The 19514-nt window shown below is 48.7% G+C and overlaps 1 non-coding gene across 1 annotated transcript; it reads left to right on the plus strand.

Annotated features, from left to right (window-relative positions):
- Positions 1 to 13135: 13135 nt before the first annotated feature.
- On the plus strand, positions 13136 to 13207 carry Trnap-agg. Its single transcript has one exon. It is a non-coding gene; the product is annotated as a tRNA-Pro (tRNA).
- Positions 13208 to 19514: the final 6307 nt, after the last annotated feature.

Here is a 19514-nt window from a genome sequence, read left to right on the forward strand (position 1 = left end):
ACAGGATTTTTTTTCTGAATCCTGCAGGTGTGTATCCAAGAGTCGGCGCTTCCACCCAACATGCGCTCGTTCTTTACCGACGCGTGAATTTATGGGAGTGCGATATCGTCTCCATACGCCCTGAATTTCAGCACGAGTTTTTGGTAAACCCGCGCTGAAATTCGAGTGATCATAGCGATCGGTAGCGACGCTAGGATATTAGAATTGCTTTATTATCCTCAGAAGCAGGCGTCTCTGAATTTCACGAGGGTCACTGTATAGTCTCTGTGGCTGTTAATTGTGCCATTTCATATCTTTCTTCAACAATCATGGCAGAGGCCCGCCTGTCCGTAAGGATCGCAAACACGGTAAAATTCACGGGCAGTGTGGGAGAGGACTGGGAGAGTTGGGTCGCTCGTTTTGAGACCCGATTCTGCGACGAAGAGAAAACAAGCTGGGCCGGTATTTTGCGCGACGCCCTCGACGGTGCAGCCTTAGACGTATGCACAAATCTCGGCACAAAGGCGTGTAGAGATTATGAAACAATCAAAGCAGCACTGCAAAAGAAATTCTCGAAAACTACGGACCCGCGCCGAGCCCATGCAGAACTACGCCGTGTTCGGCAAGGGCCGGGGGAAGACGCCGAGGCTTTTGGGGAAAGGGTCCTCAAGCTGACACGCAGCGCTAATCCGGAGGCTACACAAAGACAGCTACAAACGACCGCCTTAGAACATTTTATGTGTGGCCTGTCAGACCTGACCCTGCAGGAGAGGCTGCATTCCAGGGACGATATAGTGTCGCTCGACGTGGCTGTCATGGCAGCAAATGTTTACCAAGAAAAGGAGGCTGTCTTAGCTTCCATGAGGGCAGCACAAGAGAACGCGATGATGATGGCGGCTGGCCCCACCGCGGCTCCTGTGAGGCTAGAAGCAGGTACACAAAGAAACGGCAGCGAAGAAGTCTTGCACGTCATAAACGAACTTAAAAAGGAAGTCAATGAAGTTAAAATACAGCTCCAAGGGAAGGCCGGCGAACAACGAACAGGTCGGAGACAAAGCTGCTATCAGTGCGGAGACACTTCTCACTTCAAGCGCGACTGCCCGCGACTAGCAAGTCCGATGCAGGAAGAACAGGCCGCCACAAAGACAACTAGTACTACGCGCGGTGGACATCCGCCGCAATGCATGGGATGCGGAAGAAAGGGACACTGGCTATCAGATTGTTGGAGAACGCCTGTTTCAGCCGGCGGCGCTGGTCGTCAGCGTGCGATTCGAAACGAACCAAACGCCAGATGTCTGGGGTGCGGAAGACAGGGCCATTGGATGGCTGAGTGCTGGCACATTCCAGCCATCTTGAGGGACGCGGAAAGACGCCAATGGACACCAGCAGCTGGGAACCAAGCGCAAACTGAGACACCAGGGCAGGGGCCTAGAAATATGGGAAACGAGTAGTGACTGGTACCGTGGGGCGGGAGCCAGTCGATGTTGAAGAAAAAAAGCCCCTCAAAAAAGCAGCGGTGGTCAGGATTGAGGTCGATGGTAGTAGCACATGGGCACTCATAGACTCCGGCGCGGATGTGTCAATGATTAATCGGGACTTTGCGCTCAAAGCCATTCCTAAGGAAGCGATGCAAGCGGGGTCGTTCGGGCACGTCACAGATGCTGGAGGAGGTACCATTAGGGTGTCAGGAAAAGCCGAGGTGTCATTTCAGATACGCAACTCTCAATTTGTTCAAACAATGGCCGTCATCCCGGGTCTGGTGTATCATATCATTTTGGGACGAGATTTTTGCTGCCGCCACGAAACCACGCTAGATGATAAGGTCGGCGTGTTCAAGATTGGAAGTCACGAAATACCGTTACCAACCTATGAAGAGCTAAGACCCAGGAAAGCCAAAGTTGTCATTAGTACAGCACTGACCATACCGCCAAGGTCATGGACGATAGTGAAGGTCGGTATCCAGGCGACGGATGGAGGTGTCGACAAAGAAATCGGAAATCCCTGGCATGGGATCCTGGAGCCCCGGATAAGCGAGGAGGGTCAGGACTGGCGGATCCCGAGGATCGTGGCCACAGTCGGTGACGACGCTACTATCCCAGTACAGATAACCAACATACAAGGATCCTCGGTGACAATTTTACCGGACACAGAGGTGGGGACATTCCACACGATCCAAGATGACGGAGGCGGCATGTACGAGGTGTTCGATAAAAACGACACCAAGAGTCGATCAGTCAGCAACGACTTGAACAAGGTGATCCACGAACTTCACATCGAGGAAGCGGCTGTGTCAGAGGCGGGGAAGCGAGTGCTGAAAAGACTCGTATCGGAGTACAGCGACATCTTCAGTAAAAGCGACGAGGACATCGGAAAAACAAAACTTCTCAAGCACCACATCAACACAGGCGATGCAGAGCCAGTCCGACAACGACCTCGAAGGATCCCACTGAGACTCAGGAATGAAGTAGAGGAGCAGAAGAACAAAATGCTGAGAGATGGAATCATTGAAGAGAGCTCCAGTCCTTGGTGTTCTCCAATTGTGCTGGCCAAAAAAAAAGATGGAAGTTACAGATTCTGCGTCGACCTGAGGTCCGTAAACAGCGTGACTCAAAGTCTTCCCCATCCACTTCCACGGGTGGATGACGCGCTAGACAGCCTTGCAGGCGCGAAATACTTCTCCACTCTAGATATGGCCTCAGGATACTGGCAGGTGGACTTGGCCGATGAAGACAAGGAAAAGACGGCCTTCTCCACCGGCAAAGGACTCCATCACTTTCGGGCCATGCCGTTTGGATTAAAGAACGCTGGAGCAACCTTCCAGCGTCTCATGGAGCTCGTTCTGGCAGGAATAGACTCAAGGACCTGTCTTGTATACCTAGATGACGTCATCGTCTTCGGAGAGACCGAGCAGGCCCACCTGAAGAACTTGGAGGAGGTGTTTGAGCGCATCAGGGACGCCGGCATGAAGCTGAAACCAAGAAAATGCTACCTCGCAAGGGACGAGGTGGTGTTTCTGGGTCACAAAGTCAGCCAGTTTGGCGTTCAGCCAGACCCCGCAAACATAGCCAAGGTGTTGAACTGGCCAAAACCGGAAAAGGCGGAAGACTTGAGAAGTTTTCTGGGTCTAACCGGATATTACTCAAGGTTCATTCCGGACTACTCAGACATGGTCAGACCCATCCGGGAAGAAGCCGAAAAGAGGGGTGAAATAGAGTGGTCTGAGGAACTGAGTAAGAGCTTTGAGGGCCTCAAGGAGAAACTAACCTCGCCTCCAATTCTTGCATTACCAACGTTCAAGGGCACCTTCAGACTGACGACGGACGCGTCCAACTCTGCAGTGGGGTCAGTGCTCACTGAGACGGTCAACGGAGAAGAAAAGGTCGTCGCGTACGCGAGCAAAGTACTGAGTAAAGCGGAACGGCGGTGGCCAACGTATGACAAAGAGCTGTGGGCCATCGTTTGGTCCATTCGTCATTTCCGACAATATCTCGTCGGAGCCCAGTTCGAGGTGCTCACCGATCATAAGCCCCTGCTTAACGTGCCACAGTCGATCGCCGTCGATAAGGACGCGACCGGTAGGAGAGGCAGGTGGGCTGTAGAACTGAGCACGCATAGTTTTACTGTCGCGTACCGCAAGGGCGAAGACAATGGCAACGCGGATGCGATGTCCAGACGTGTAGAAGGAAAGACAGAGGAGACTGAGAAACCAGTCCAAATACATGTAGTGCAGAGCAGCGGTGAATCACCTGCCGAAGAAAAAAACGTCGCGGGAAGGCCAAAGGAAAACACTGCAGCGACGGAAGCGACAAAAAGAACAGTAATACCGGAGCTGGTATGGATGTTCGATACCGAACAGCCGCCTCAGGTGACTAGTGAGGAGCCTGGATACCTCACGCGGTACGGCAGGAGAGTCAAACCAGTTGATACGTACCAAGCTGGAGAACAAAGGGGGAAATAAAAGAGGACGGGCATGACGCTACTTATATAAGCCATTACGGATCAAATTTCGAATACCCAAACTAGCACTAACCTTACTTATTTTTACAACCTAAAAATTTAATTAAGTGGATTTTATTTATATCTCTTCAACACCTCTAAATGTGATATCACTTTATCGCGGTGTATATATAAAAAGTTTTGTGTACACACGAAGCTTGCACCATCGTGATGAACAATGCTAGTGAAAATCTGTGTCCACAGGTATGGAGGGGCGCTTGAGAACCCTCGAGGAGACGGCGAACGAGCTGCTCGCAGCGGCCAGACAACCCTGCAGCGGATGTCAGGCTCTGTCTCGGCGGGTGGAGGCGTTGGAGCGCCGCCTCGGCCCTGAGCCCGAATCGGAGGGTGCGGCGCCCCACGTCGACACTCTGCTGCCGCCCGACGACCCGGCCGGTGAATCGGCGGGTCACGCCGAGCGGGCAGCGGAGGAGGATCCGGACCCCGTGGACCTGTTGCTGCGCGAAGCGCAGCAACTCGGAGCCGGCGTCCTCTTGGACGAGGATTTGGACGAACTACTAGATGTCCAGTCGTTAGCGGAGGCGGAGACTACCGCACCGGCAGCACCTTCAGCTACAGAACCATCGGCTCCGGTGAGCCAATGTCATCTCATATTGGGTGACTCGATCGCAAAGTACCTGGACCTGTCTGCGCCTGGTATGGACAGTGTTGTAAATCTTGCAGAAAGCGGAAATACATGGCCAAGGGAGGCACGATACATCCAGGAACATCTGAAGGAATGGGAGATGGAGACAAAAAGAAGGGGATCTAAACCAGGAACGATTTTCATCTGGATGGGTGGAAACGACACTTACGGGCGGCCCGGAGTGTCCCCGCAGGGCCTTGATGAGAATGCTGTTATAGCCGTCCTTGGTCAGGCCACAAGTCACGGACGAGTGACCCTCGCTGGGCCGACCATTCGGCTCTGGCACGATACCGGTAGGTGCTGGGAAGATACGCAGGCCTTCAAGGCGGATCGAGCCCTCTCCGCGCTTTCCGGCCGTTACGATCAGGTCCGGTTTATTCCATATGTCGGCCGGGCCATGACGATCATGCGCCGCCAGGGGCGCGCCAAACGTCACGTAGTTGCAGAGGAAGTGGCGGCCACCTACTTCAGCGACCGCCTCGGCATTCACCTGAACAAGAAGGGCTACGCGAGAGTCTTAGACAAGATTAGCGACGTGTTCTTCTAAAGAACGCCGCCCACGCGCGTGTGGGGCGGCTCGCAACCGTGATGGAGATGTGTGACGCGCAACTGTAAATATCACAGGCCTACAGTGAATCCGTTCTTTTTGGGGGGGAGGTGTGTGATTGTGTGATTTTGTGCACTGCGAATATCACCGCCCGCCCAGCCTGGCCGGTCGCGGCGCATGCGCCGCTGGGCGGCGCATGCGCCGTGACCCGTCTGCGGGCGCCGGGCGGCGCGCGGCGGCCCGCGCGGGAGGAGAGGGGTCAGTGTGTGCTGGTGACCGGTCGTGAGAATACAGGTCGACGAGAGCACCGCCTTTATCTAACAATATTCATACTTCCGCTACCCTGCCAATGTGCCCATCGTTGCGCTTTCGCAACACCGCTGTCTTTCCGATGTGCCCTTCGTTGCGTTCCCGCAACGCGACCGTAGTCATATTTGAAAATAGTCACAAACCCTTTTTGTAGCATTATTTCTTAACAAAATGCATATCTACGCTATTGTAGGGACTCTGCAGAATATGTTTACACAATTTTCATTACGATATTATTAAGCACTTAGCCTACTTATCTTGGTTTTCGTGACGTCATCACTCACAAAACCTTCGACTTCCCTCTGGGAGCTCTAGGCAGTAACTTACCGGACGCACAGACTTGTAACTGCGTAGTATCATGCGCACAACCATGCTACACACGCTGAAACTTGTCTCATCGGTTAGTCTCTTTTACACACTTCTCAAGCTTCGATCACGTCGACGCTTGCTTGCGTTGCGAAAACGCAACGAAGGGCGTAAATGGGATAATCTAATTCCATTGGCTTCGTTGATCAGCATTTTCTGTTAGCGGTCACTCACACACCAGTTAGAACATAAAGCGCCAGTTTTATATTATGTATTTGGACTTGCCGAAAATCCAGAAATGCATCTAAGAGTTATTTTAGAAAATATTTTATGAAGCCTTTACCTGCCTTTACCTAGACGTGATTTCTTTTTCTATTACCTGAAAGAATTATTGAACGCTCGTCTTCAATAGCTGTAAGGTGCTCTCCTATTTCCTAATGACCAGGTGAGATTAATTTGAGAGGGATGTGACAATGCAACATATTGCATTTTCTGAAACTGTCAAGCTCTTGATGATGAAGGAACAATCGGTACCTATAATTAGTATTCTGTACCAGAGTGCAAACTCCCCTACAGCAAATAGTAAAACCATTACAGGTTTTCAAAGGCTTCACCACTTTCAATGTTGCTGGGCATCCTTTGCATGATTTTTACAGGCTAGACTGCTTATCAGAATGTAAGATTGAGGATTTAAAATTTTATATTTCAGTACTTAAGATTGAGCTTGAAATCTCACAGCCGTGGCCACAGCCGTAGCCATGTTCTTGGAGATATTTGCAGCCGCCCCGGCCCACAGCCGTGGGGCTGCAGCCAGCCGCGGCTGCAGCCGGCCGGTGCAGACCTCTAGGGGGGGGGGGGGTTGAGGCTTGGTGACTGAGCGGCACGACGGCTACATAGCATTGACCGGGGCGATAAAGGTGTGCTTGCTTGTTTGAGTGTGGATGAATCTGAATGCCCGTCTTACCCCCGCGTTTTATATTTTAAGTTGACACCGAGCTACCTTAGCGTCATTCATCGTGGAAAGCTCCAAAAGAACGTTCAATCATGAATAACAATCTAGAATGGGAGGTGAAAGACAAGAAGTTTACCTCCCATTTCCCATGTCATTTCCCAAGAAGTCGTTCAACCCATTTCCGGTCCTATCCAATTCAGACATGTGCATGGATCCGAGTGATGGATCTATGATCTCAGTGGATCTCGAAGCAAAGTACGGGTTGGGATCTATGATCCCACCGGATCCGGCGTGAAAAATACATCTTGGATCCATGATCTCATATGATCTGACGATAAATTAAGAACATGGATCTATGATCTGAGTGGATCCCACCATGCACCACATTTGAAAACATGTTTTAAAGGGTTTCTATGCCAATAAGTGACACCAAACTATGGATTATGACGTGCGATCACATAAAATCACTAAAACAGAACGTTTGTGAGTTGAAACAAGTGCTTTGTTTGGGATATATGTGTTGACAAAAAATAAATGAGGATCTATGATCTCACTGGATCTCAAGCAAAAAATGAGACTCGGATCTGTGATCCCTACGGATATTTCGATAAATTACAGAGCTGGATCTATGATCCCGTCGGATTCGAGATCAGGATCCGTGGGATCAGATCTCAGATCCATTTTCTCGGATCCATGCACATGTCTGCTATCCATTGTCCATGGGATCTTCGTGTGTTCAGTTGCAGATAGCATCTAGTTAGCCAGGGTCCTCTATGACTTGTTCCTTAGTAACTTTTTTCGTTTTAGCAAAGGGCAAATGAGGCTGTACATGTATTTAAGGAATGTTTATGCTTGTTTGATGCTGATTGGGCAATTTCTGCTTTACTTTAAAACGTCTAGAGACATTATTTCATGAGCTATGCTTTCCTCGCGTGTTTGGTGCTACCACGATATTGGTTCCTGAATCACTCGTTTATCCCTTCCTCGGATACAAGAGCAGGCGGCAGCAGCAAGCTGTCGTCGACATGACATCCATCAGAGCATAATGGTGATGACGCCGCCACCACCTGTGGCAGTCAGCGTCCGATTGAAGCCATGTGGTATAAAGTCGGCTCTGGGAGACACCACGGCACCAGACAGCAGTCTAGCAGTTTGGCCTCTAGAAGTCTAGCAGTTCCACGTCTAGGAGCTTCATGTTTCGTCTCACGATCTGCTGCCTTGTCCTGGGCGCTGCCCTCGCAAAGCCAGCTGAGAAGGCCTCGGACAAGTCAGCCAACCATGCCTCGAAGTCGGAGATGCTGCATTCGCGGAAGACAGTCATCGAAGTCGGCGAGTCCCGAGGTTTGAGTGATGATCCTCAGCCTCTGCCGAAACCGACCACCAACTCTACGGACCTGCGGGGAATTGACTATTTCCTCCTCTACCCGGGACAGTACTACTTTACGTCCACAAACTATCCCAACAACTACCCTAATTACGACTACTTTTGCTACGTCTTCGAAGCAGCCAGTGGCAACCCGATGGAAATCTGCTGCAATCCTTTTGACGTTGAACCGCACCCTTACTGCGACTACGACTGGCTCCAGCTGAACGGCGACAAGTTCTGTGGATCCGGCACCTTTTACTACTACGGCTCGTACATCGTTGCTGAGTTCAGCTCTGACGGTAGCACCACCTACCCCGGCTTCTACTGCACCATCACCGTGTAATGGCATCCAAGAACCACCGTAACGAGAACGACATCCAAGAACCACCGGCATCCAAGAACCACCGTATAATGGCATCCAAGAACCGCTGCGAAGATCGCGACCCCTTCCACGAGCGGCTACACTTCGTGACAGCTTCCGTGGCGAGATGACCCCAACGTGTGCACTTCTGTTATTGATCTTTGACTTTTGCCAACTGTTGTTTAGATTCGGTTTCTGATTCGATGAACAACGGTGGTGGTGTCTGTTAAAAAATAAACTTTTGCTCGGGGCCTCTGGTTTTGCAACTAGTCCGCAACTATTTATTTTTTTATACCTATATATATATATATATATTTTTTTTTTGCCCTCAGGGGCCTTTTTTGTCTTCACGGGGGCATGGCCCCCGTGGCCCCCCTTTGCTACGTCCCTGCCCCCAAATTAAGAAGAATTTTACAACACACTCAAAATACAGTAAGTCATGGAAATGAACTAAAAACGGAATGTATGTTATTGCCCCTGACGTTCTCAATCGACATACCAAATGTGAGATCGATGCCTCTTTTTGCCCCAGTTATGGCGAGATAAAAAATCGTTAAAAATTGATAATGGAAATTTTCGAAGTCAATTTTAGCCGTTCTAGACCGCGTAGCGTAAAACAAAAACCACCATTAGATTTCCCGTGACGAGCTGCATCGAATCGATACATTTTTACGCAACACAAAATCAATTTGGAAATCCAACCTCATTACGGAGCGAGCGAAGCGAGCGGAGTCTTTCCTTAGATTAGCGGAAATTTCTGAGTATGAGCGGCCGGCTGGCCGGCCGACCGGCCGTGCGGACGCTTTTGCGAGGCTTATATCTCAGCAACCACTTGACCAATTTACACGCGGTAATTTTTGTAGGGTAGCTTAATTCCTTCTACCAAGTATTGGACTATTCCCGATGCATGTGGGTGACCCCTTATGCACGTGCCACGTGCAAAACGAAGAGGTGTCAGTTTTGTAATTGTTGCAATATCTCGGTAACTACTTGGCCGATTGCGCTGAAAGCTGGCATGTACGTAGGCACCCACTAGGCACTGCATATCCATGTGCCAGAGTTGGGGTGCTGCTGCACGTGCGCACGTGCAGGGGTCGTTTCCAGATCTCGAGAACGGCTGGACGGATGGCGCTCAAATTTGGTACACGGTTAGGGACCAGTTAGTAAGGTGCCGTGCACAAGTCAGTTGGGACCCATTTTGCACGTGCGCACGTGCAGGGTGCCGCCTCCAGATCTCGAGAACGGCTGGGCCGATTGTGCTCAAATTTCGCACATCGCTAGAGACCGGTTAGTAAGGTGCCGTGCACAAGTCAGTTGGAGGTACCCCCTCGAGATTTCGCACGTGCAAGGCCTACCCTTTCGCTCGCTCCGTTAGTCGCCCCAAAAGGCGTTATACTGGTTTTACGATTTGACCTTGACCTGACCCTCACCAGAACGTAGCCTGAACTGGCACCAATGGTCATCTATTATAGCATTTACCATGTAAAAGGGACCATAATCATGTAGCACACGACCCTGGCTCAAATTGTGACCCTCAATGACCTGACCTCTGTGACCTGACCCTGGTATCGGTGACCTCAACTAGCAAAATAGCTGTTAGAGAAAACAGATCTCTAGCGATGATTTTTCATAACATGACTTTACTCGATTTTAAAACACATTTCTTATGAATGCCTGTAAATAGTGAAAAAATGCGACCTTTGACCTGACCTGTGCGGTCATCGATTGGACCTAGGTCAAGGCAATTGGGTCACCAGATAGTTTCTCAGTGGGGCTATCGAGCACCAGCACCGTTTGAATTTTGAAAGTCGGTCGGTAGCTTCCCTGGATCTTGGGGGGGGGGGAGTGGTCGCCCCCCCCCCCCACGGGTGGCCGGGTCCGCCGATAGCCCTATGACCTACGGGGCGCGGACCGCACAGCAGTGCGTAAGGAATCGAAATCCGATTACTTTTTTTAATTTGGAGGAACTTTTTGGTGGTATGCCCCCCCCCCTCCGCGCAGCGTCCAAGACCGCCTTTCCGTCTCCGCCAGTGGGCTTGAAGAAGGAGTTAGGGAGCCTGGCACACCGGGAGGTTCTCCGCCACGACGGGACGGGACGGCCAAGCTCTAAACCATTGCGGAGCACCAGTCGCTGGTAGACCATACCAAATGTCTTCATCCTATGGTCTCATCCCAGGGTCCTGGCTGGGTCTCCTAGAAAGTGTGTCTCGAGCCAGTCACACACTTTCTACAAACTACAGCTACAGACTACAATAGCAACAAGCATAGCATCTGAGTTTTTAGAAGCATCAACACTGGTCAGATTACCACTTCTAGTGATATGACCTCTGTTCTGCTGCTGTTCTACACGATATAACGATCTGTCTGATCACTGACGATGGGTAGCACTCAGGTTTGAGAACTCGAACTCAACTCATAGGAGCTCACAAAACCAGAGGTCCCGATCGGAAAGTTTATTCTTATTTTGCCAAGCACCGCCACCGCTGCTCAAAGAATAAGAAGAAACGAATGTAAACAGAAGTTGGTAAAAGTCTAGGAACAGTAACAGAAGTGCACACGTTGGGGTCATTTCGCCACGGAAGCTATCACGAAGTGTAGCCACCCGTGGATGGGGTCGCCATCCTGGTGGTGGTTCTTGGGTGCCATTACGGTGACTCTTGGATGCCGTTACAGTGGTTCTTGGATGCCGGTGGTTCTTGGATGTCGTTACGGTGGTTCTTGGATGCCATTACGGCACGGTGATCAGGCAGTAGAAGCCGGGGCGAGTGATGCTGCTGTCAGATCTGAACTCCACGGCGATGTATGAGCCGTAGTGGTAAAAGGTGCCGGATCCGCAGTACTTGGTACTCCCCAGCCGGAGCCAATCATACTCACAACTGGGGTGCGACTCGACGTCAAAAGGATTGCAATAGATTTGCATCAGCTGGCCACTGGCTGTTTGGAGGACAAAGGAGAAATAGTCGTTATTAGGATAATTTGAGGGATAGTAGTTTGATGTAAAATAGTACCGACCAGGGTATAGGATGTAGTAGTACATCTGCCTCAGGTTTGTGGAGTTGGTAGTAGGTTCTGGCAGAGGCTGAGGTTCATCACTCAAACCTCGGGACTCGCCGACTTTAATAGTAGCATCCAGCGAATAGAGCATCTCCGACTTCGAGGCTGCAGCATGACTGGCTGACTTGTCCGAGGCCTTCTCAGCTGGCTTGGCGAGGGCAGCGCCCAGGACAAGGCAGCAGATCGTGAGACGGAACATGTTTAACTCCTAGAAGCTGCTAGACTTCCAGTGGCAACTGGCAGAACTGCTAGACTGGTGCCGTGGTGTCTCCCAGAGCCGACTTTATACCTCAGCTTCAATGGGACGCTGATTACCACAGGTGGTGGCGGCGTCATCGACATCCTGTTCTGATGGATGTCGATGACAGCTTGCTGCTGCCGGCTTGCTGCTGTATGCGAGGCAGATATTAACGAGTGGTTCAGGAACCAATCTCATGCTGCACCTAACACGTAATAAAGCCATATTTCATAGCATGCAATGCTTCTAGATATTTTGGATGAGTGGTAAAAATTATACCGACATCCGGCACAAAACAGGCATGTCGTTAGCAGTCGTTACTCGTTAGCATTTTCAGGCTGCTGAGACGAACCTAGAACTCTGCCTTTAGCCACAATTTGTGCAGCGGGTATTTTCATTTTTGTCGACTGATAAATAGGTAATCCAGGGGCCAAGGAGGGTCAAAATCTATTCACCGCTTCCGTTTCGATGTTTATTTTGGGTGAGTTTTATTTTATTTTCTCCATTTGTTCGTCTTAACCACGTCGGAACATTGGGACGATAGGATAACGCAGAGAGACGTCAGACGATCACCAACGGACGCACTTCGTCAATGGCTGAGTCTTTCTGTTGCGGGGCGCGAATGTCCCGGCGTAACAAGTCCCCTAGCTGCTCAAACAGTCATATCGTGGGGGCCGTACAGGAGCGCAGTCTAGCTCAGAAAATGACCCACCGGTTGCCTGTTGGTCATTTTCCAACCGGCCAACCGCCCGACGGCTCGTTGGCCGTCGGCCGGAGGAGCTGCGAAGCACTTAACCAAGGTTTGGTGATTTTAACCGATCAACCGTCTATCACTCGTCGATGACGGCTGCGGGGCTGGACGAGATATAGCTGGAAAATAGTAGCATGCCTTGTGGTAGCCAGCTATCATGGACGAGTGATTCACCGCAAGATTACTTTAGTCACCATAGGGGAAGGTGGGGTAAAGCGCCAAAGCGGGGTAGCTAAGAAATGTCTGAAGCCTACTCTTCATTCGTACCTACGTATGATGAACAGAAACTTGTTATCGAGGGAGACGTTCAAGTAAATTGACAAGCAGACCGGACCCATCGCACATGTAAAGACGGCTCTAAAAAGTCCCGTGCAACTGAATTCCAAGTCAGTAGTCACCAATAAGTGAAGCGGCCTTCGGTGCCCTCGTCTCCAAGGAGGTTGGTGACCTTGTCGGCGGCTGCTCTCTGCTGGTGTTCGGGATGGCCTGGTTTCTATCCAGCGAACGGTGGCGTAATATTGTGGGCGTGGCTCTGACCGTATTCGCGCCAGCTAGGGCGGGTCGGTCGAGTGAAAGGAGTTGACTCGGCTTGGCTGCAAAAAAGACGTTCTGACGAGATATCCTATCCATGGCTCGTTGGTCTAGGGGTATGATTCTCGCTTAGGGTGCGAGAGGTCCCGGGTTCAAATCCCGGACGAGCCCTGGCTTTAGAGCAATGAGGTTCAGTTATAGCGTTGTAGGCGGTGACTCTTGACATCTCAGAAAAGCCTCGCCCCAATTGCCGGACAGCATATTTACGTCTGGACAATGAGTTGCGTTGGAGAGGCCGGAAATAGTGGCGATTTTTGGACCGCAAGAATGGACCGTCATTGGAATGATTCTTTTTTAAACCGTGCACTGTTTTCGGCCTGAATTTAATAGTTACTACAAAATATTTTGTAATTACGTTTCCACCAAGAATGAATGCCATCAGGGCTAAATTTTTACTACTTTTGCATTTTGTCAAGAAGCATATAGTGCTGTTATATTGCAGTTTTTGCGCGTTTGTTACAAAATATGAAGCGAATAAGCGTCAGTGTTATTCATCAGTGCCAGAAGTTAGCTTGGGGGGAGCGTTTGCTAATTGCTCTTGTCCATCCACTAGAAGTTTTGCTTTGTGTATTCCAAAAGGAGAGGGAACTATTTTATTTGTGCCTTCATGTCAGAATTGAAGGTGGATCATTAAATTTTCAAGGCAGTTTACAAACAAGCATTTGGTCTTTCTCGTATATAAGCAGTGGCTAAGAAGAAAAGGTTGATCAATCCTGAAGTTAAGTCATCGTACCTCAACTTGGCAGCAAGATCCCCAAGGACAGAGGTTATATTGTATAACTGTCCTGTAAATCAAAGCATTTTTGTGCCTGCAAAGGCTTAAGCTATTTGTGGTGTGTTCGGAGTGAGGCTATATGGCCGTTTTTGTTGTATGTTTATGTGGAGATTGAATATAACTGTGACCCTTTGCTTGTTTGTATACTTACTATGGTCAAACAGGGAACAGCACATTCACATAACATACTCACCTAGCACCTAACTCATTGCTGTACCCTGCAGGATCTGTACTTCATGTCTCGAGCATTAACAAAGCACTAAAGTAGTGTAGTAATCATTTCCCACATTTTCTGAGCATCTAACATGACATACAGCAGTGCAGAGCAGCTTCAGAGAAGAAACACTTTAAATGCACAGACTCACACCAGCCACCCAATGAGCCAGTCCCTCAGTTGACTGTTTCCCTGGATGCAGCTTGGCAAGGTGAGCTAACTATAGGCAAGTTGAAGGTTAGCAGGTAAGATTGAGTTAGGGTGAGTTGCCTACCTATAACTGGGTGCTACTGCTATGCAGGTCTTGGGTAGGCTGCAAATATGTGTGACGATTGAGGTTAGGTCAGCTGCAGTGTGACCAAATTGGTTTAGCGTTAGGGGGAGGATGTATAAAAAAGTCGTACGAGGATGTCACTATTTTCAAAAAACTCGTCTTCAGCCTCATTTTAGGTGCAGTTTTTACAGGTAATGTGGGAAAAAAACTATACATGACGTCAAGTTCTGGTGGAAAGTAAAAAACAAAAAAAAATATTGTCAATAAAGATGTAAAAAAACGACATTGCAAGCGCGACAGTACGAGTATGACGGTGCGAATCGTACATCGGAACATTTTCTGTCTTTATTCCTACACTAGGTACGTGGTATCGACGTAGGTATGCTTTCACGACAAAAACGTCGTGATGATGTAATTTTAAAATTTCTGAGGATGTCATTATACTTTTCATTGGGGGTGACTTTCCCCGCAACATCACCAATTTGGCCACACTGGTCAGCTGTCAGGTTATTCAGGTATGCTCATTGCTCAGGTCACATTTTTATGGACACTTGGCAAATTAAAAAAAACTAACAACCTAATCTAAGCTAACCTGACCAATGTTCACTTTAATGAAAAACAATATCAATTTCTTATCTGTATTCAATGTAAACGCCTTTCGATTATTTCTTTATATAACCCGACTAAACCTACACAACTGCTAGCTATAGGAACTAAGCACCTACCCACTTGTGCCTACGGCTACATCTCATACCATGTCAAAACTCAAAGTAGAGTTGCTTGGTGGAAGATTACCCTCAGTACTTTTTATCACAGCCCTGTGAAGAAAACTAATACTTCTCAGCTCTGAGTCACTGCTGGCCATCCACAGGAAGAAACGCTGAGACTGAGAGCTTTGCCATTGTATATTGGACCAACAATCACGAATCACTATCATGAATGACTATGAACACATCATATGATCAATCAGTGCATGGATTGTCAGTTGTCACATTGACAATTTTATAACAATCCTTTTTTCAAGAAATACAGTAATGATTAACATCAAAATCAACATAAAGTGGATTTAGTGATCCAAGCTTTCTCCTCCAGTTGCAGTAGCAATGGAATGATCGCATGTTTCAAATTGCCAGACACCAAGGCCTCGTCTAACATGTTAACTGGGGGGGCCAAACCCCCGCAGTCACCAGCCTGGCCCCCCCAGTCAGGGCAAAAAGTCACTACTGGGGGGGCCGGCAATAGCGAAAGAGCAAAGGAACTTTTATTGCGAGTCGTTAGCTCACATAAAAACAAACGCGTAAACGACACATGGATGCAATGTGAGCACATTGATATACCCGATTGCCTAGGGTTGTTATCAAGTGTTTATTTTGTTTACCTGAACAATTTTTTCGCTCAGCAATACGTTACATTTCGTCTTTTCAGGCGGCCCAACTCCGTGTCTCGGATATGCTTTTTTATAAATTTAGTCCGAACCTTTTGAATGGATTGATTCACAAGGACAGAGTCCCCGCTAAGCAGAGCTTGTTGCGTTGGCCCTGCCCTCTACCCTCCGATCGCGCAATTCCTGATCTATGGCAGAATTTACATAGAGCCCAAAGTTTAACGTATGCACAGAGCCGTACACGGCCGGTCCCCTTACTGACTTCGACTGACTGCGGCCTGCTACCAACCGCAACTATACTCGCCAGGAGGCTCATAAACATCGAGCGACTCCGCCGCGCTTCGAACCCGGACTGTTATAACCGGGACGCGTGCCCTCACCACGAGCCACGAGGAGTCCAACGCTACCGGCAAAAAAGTCTCCTTTTTTGCCTAGTCTCTCCTATCAATCACGTATCAAATAACTTATCAAATAACGTATCAAATTCTCCTAAATTCTCCTGTTGTTTCTGTCCTCGGGGCGTCAATCTGTTGTTTTTGCCTATCGTCGTCCTCACTATGCGGCGTCCAACTTCTGGCTGGACCATTATAGAGTTCAGTGGGCTGGACGGTTACCGGTGTGCCGTGTGCGGCTAGAGTACATATAGCTTCTAATCGTACTGAAACAGGTTCCCGTTCCGGGTGGTCGTACATAGGCGCAAATTGGTGGTCTGTCTGTGGGGACGGGAACTGACAGCTCTGGGTTATCTAAAGAAGTCGGCATTGAGTCCCGGCACCGGTCCGTGCTTTCCATCCTCAGGACAGTCAAATCCTTCTCCTCCACGCCGCAACCCCCTGCTCCGGGCTGGACAGGCCACTCTAACCCACACGGGAACGGCTCCACTGGAGCTAGCCCGCAGCCGGGTGCAATGAGTGCCAGTTGGCTGGGCGGCCTGTCCGACTGGACAGGTTCAGCCCAGGTGACCCACTGGGGTGCCTGCCCAGACCAATGTCTGTCCCTAATTCCTATCATCCTTCCGGCTCTGAAATGGTCTCGTCAGACCGAAAGGGCCTAACCCAACAAAACAAAAACAAAAATGGAGTCCCGGAGGGCAAATCCCAGTCACTTAAGGTCCCAACGGGCCTCAAATTGCAGTACTACTCGGGGCCCCGATTGTCTCACACTAAAGCCTCTGACGACCTTAAGGTTGTGTCGGAGATCCACGGTGATTATGGAGAATCCATCTGAGAAGCCCTCAGCAGTCAGTCTCCAAGTTGATATACAGGCATTACACTGGTCTGAGGGGGCCCTACGCGGGAAAATACGGTCTCTACTCAGATTGATCTTTAAAAGCCTGGTATGGATCATACAAAACCAGTTTGGTCTACCATAGAGGCTGACGGTGGGTCCAGAAGCTGGAATTAGCCCTCAGAGTTCGGTACCGAGCGCTCAGAAGTCGGCGGGGCCCATTAGAAACCGATGTGGTTCGCAAAAAAAATCTATGCGTGCGGGCCATCGACATGAGGCTCGTCATGAAAATTCCTTAGACGAGGCACTGCCACTCGAACAAACGCTCAACTCCGAGAAGTGTGATTATTACTGTCTAATTGGGTAATGTGAGGAGGCTACAAACTAATATAAAAGCATGGGTCGGATCGTCTACAATTTTTTTTTTTCAGTTTTCAAAAAAAAAATCATGGTGTCAGGGCTGTGATGAAAAATAAGTGGTCTAAATCCGGTGAGAAAACAGGATTTGGGGGTACCCTAGGTTTGGCTAGGTTGTCTCTGGCCCCCCCAGTGAAAATTCCTTAGACGAGGCCCTGCCAGACACTGAGTACCTGATGCACATTACAATCTGCATAGCATCTAAGCATAGTAAAGCTGCCAAGGTCCATTCATTCTAGATTTTTAATTTGATAGTTAGCACTAATTTATCTTGCTGTTGTAAGTTATCATTCAATATTCATACCAAAACATCAATATGCGCTCATCAGTCAACATTTTCTGGCATGATCCTGCTCAGCGTGCTCTTCAGTATTGCTCCAAGATGGCTGCAATATCATAGCTTGTTTTCGGGCAATAAGCTCTTTTGATTTTACTTTTTTACTGATGTATGAGCCCGATCAACTTGCGTTTATCAAACAAAATTTCATAACTTCAAGTTCAACTTCATATTGATATTGCTCAGGAGTCAGGACCTCTGTCAGCCTCCTGGATACTTCAGATTGTTTTCAGTCACATGCTTCTTAAATATGATATAAGTCAATCTTTAGGGATCCAAAACATCCAACAAAACGACGTACAAGAGTACGGAAACCACCAAGGGGTGTTCACGGGCACCGCACACTGCTGCGTGCGGTGTGTGCGGTACGTCCAGCAGGCGTGGGGGTAGGGGATGGGTAGGCGGTTCTGACGTCACGGCTGCGTGCGGTGGACGGTCCGCTGTGGCCAGTCCCGACCGGCCACAGCGATCGCTGTGTGCGGTGACGGAATGCTGACGTAGGGACGCGGTGGGCGGAGCTTCGAGGCTGTGTGCGGTCCGACCGCACACAGGGTCCGTGAAAAGCCCCAGATAAACTTGAAAAGCGCCTTGGAACAGAGCCAAGTGGTGCTCCATTTGTTTGTTTACAATAATTGTAGTGCTGATATATTTTCAGGACTCTGAAGGTCGGCTTATAAAAATGAAACGTTTTTACAAAAGTTGTAAGGCAAGTAATATTTATCTGAAAGAACTAAAATATTCAAAAGCCAAACACTATGTAATACATGAATCGGAACGAAAAAGTAACCCAAAAATCCAGCCTAATCACCGGCTCCTAAAACTGCAACAAAATCAGCACTTTTCCCCGCAACTGGTTGTCCACACGGTATATAGAGAACTAGTATCGGGGTTACATGAGCACAGTAAATACGTATTTAGCCGCTAATTCGAATTAGGAACGCATTACCGACTCATGTAGCCACCTGCTAGTACGAATCGGCGATCCGATCCGCGGTTACATCATACATGAGCAAAGCAAATACGTATCACGATCGGATTCACCGCTAATGCGAATCAGGAGCGTACTACCGACTCATGTATCCACCTGCTAATACGAATCGGCGGTCCGAACAAAATCCGCTGAGAAAGAGGCTTAGAAGCGAATAGGACCAAGATACGTATTACAGGAACTATTTCTTCGCAAAAAGAAACATTAAAATGCAAAATAATAGGTATTTTTTTCATTTTCTTCTTTTGAAATAATATTAAAAAAATATGTCGGTATTTTGCCAAGTTTTCAACAATAAATATAGTGAAAACCAAATAGTAAATATCCACATAATTTCAGTTGAAACATTTTTCTGACAGCACTACAGACGAATCAAGAGAGGCAATTGCCCAATGAGTCAAAGCAAGACAACTTTATGTTCAACTTTTTTTTGTTAAGTTAATTGAGAATGTTTTGAGCAGATTAAATGCAAAAAAGACATAAGATAATAAATTTTTAATATAGTCACCTCTATTGCTACGGAAGTGCGCCACATTTGTATGCTATTCCGTTTGTAATGCGCATCGGGCCGAGAGCCAAACTAGATCCGTTTGACGTCACTGATACGAATTTGCTCATGTAGTCGGTGCACTGAATGCGTTCTTGGGGAGCTGATGCGAATTAGCGTAGTGCGTATTCGGAACGGATCGCTCATGTAACCGAAACGTCCGAGGCACACGATTCGGGCCGTATTTCACAAGAACTATTCTTTGCTGACTGGAAGCGTCAAAATGCAAAATACCTAACAATTTTTTTTTATTGG

The sequence above is a fragment of the Amphibalanus amphitrite genome, unplaced genomic scaffold (genome assembly GCF_019059575.1).
Source record: "Amphibalanus amphitrite isolate SeventyFive unplaced genomic scaffold, NRLGWU_Aamphi_draft 002122F_arrow, whole genome shotgun sequence".
Taxonomy (NCBI): Eukaryota; Metazoa; Arthropoda; class Thecostraca; order Balanomorpha; family Balanidae; genus Amphibalanus; species Amphibalanus amphitrite.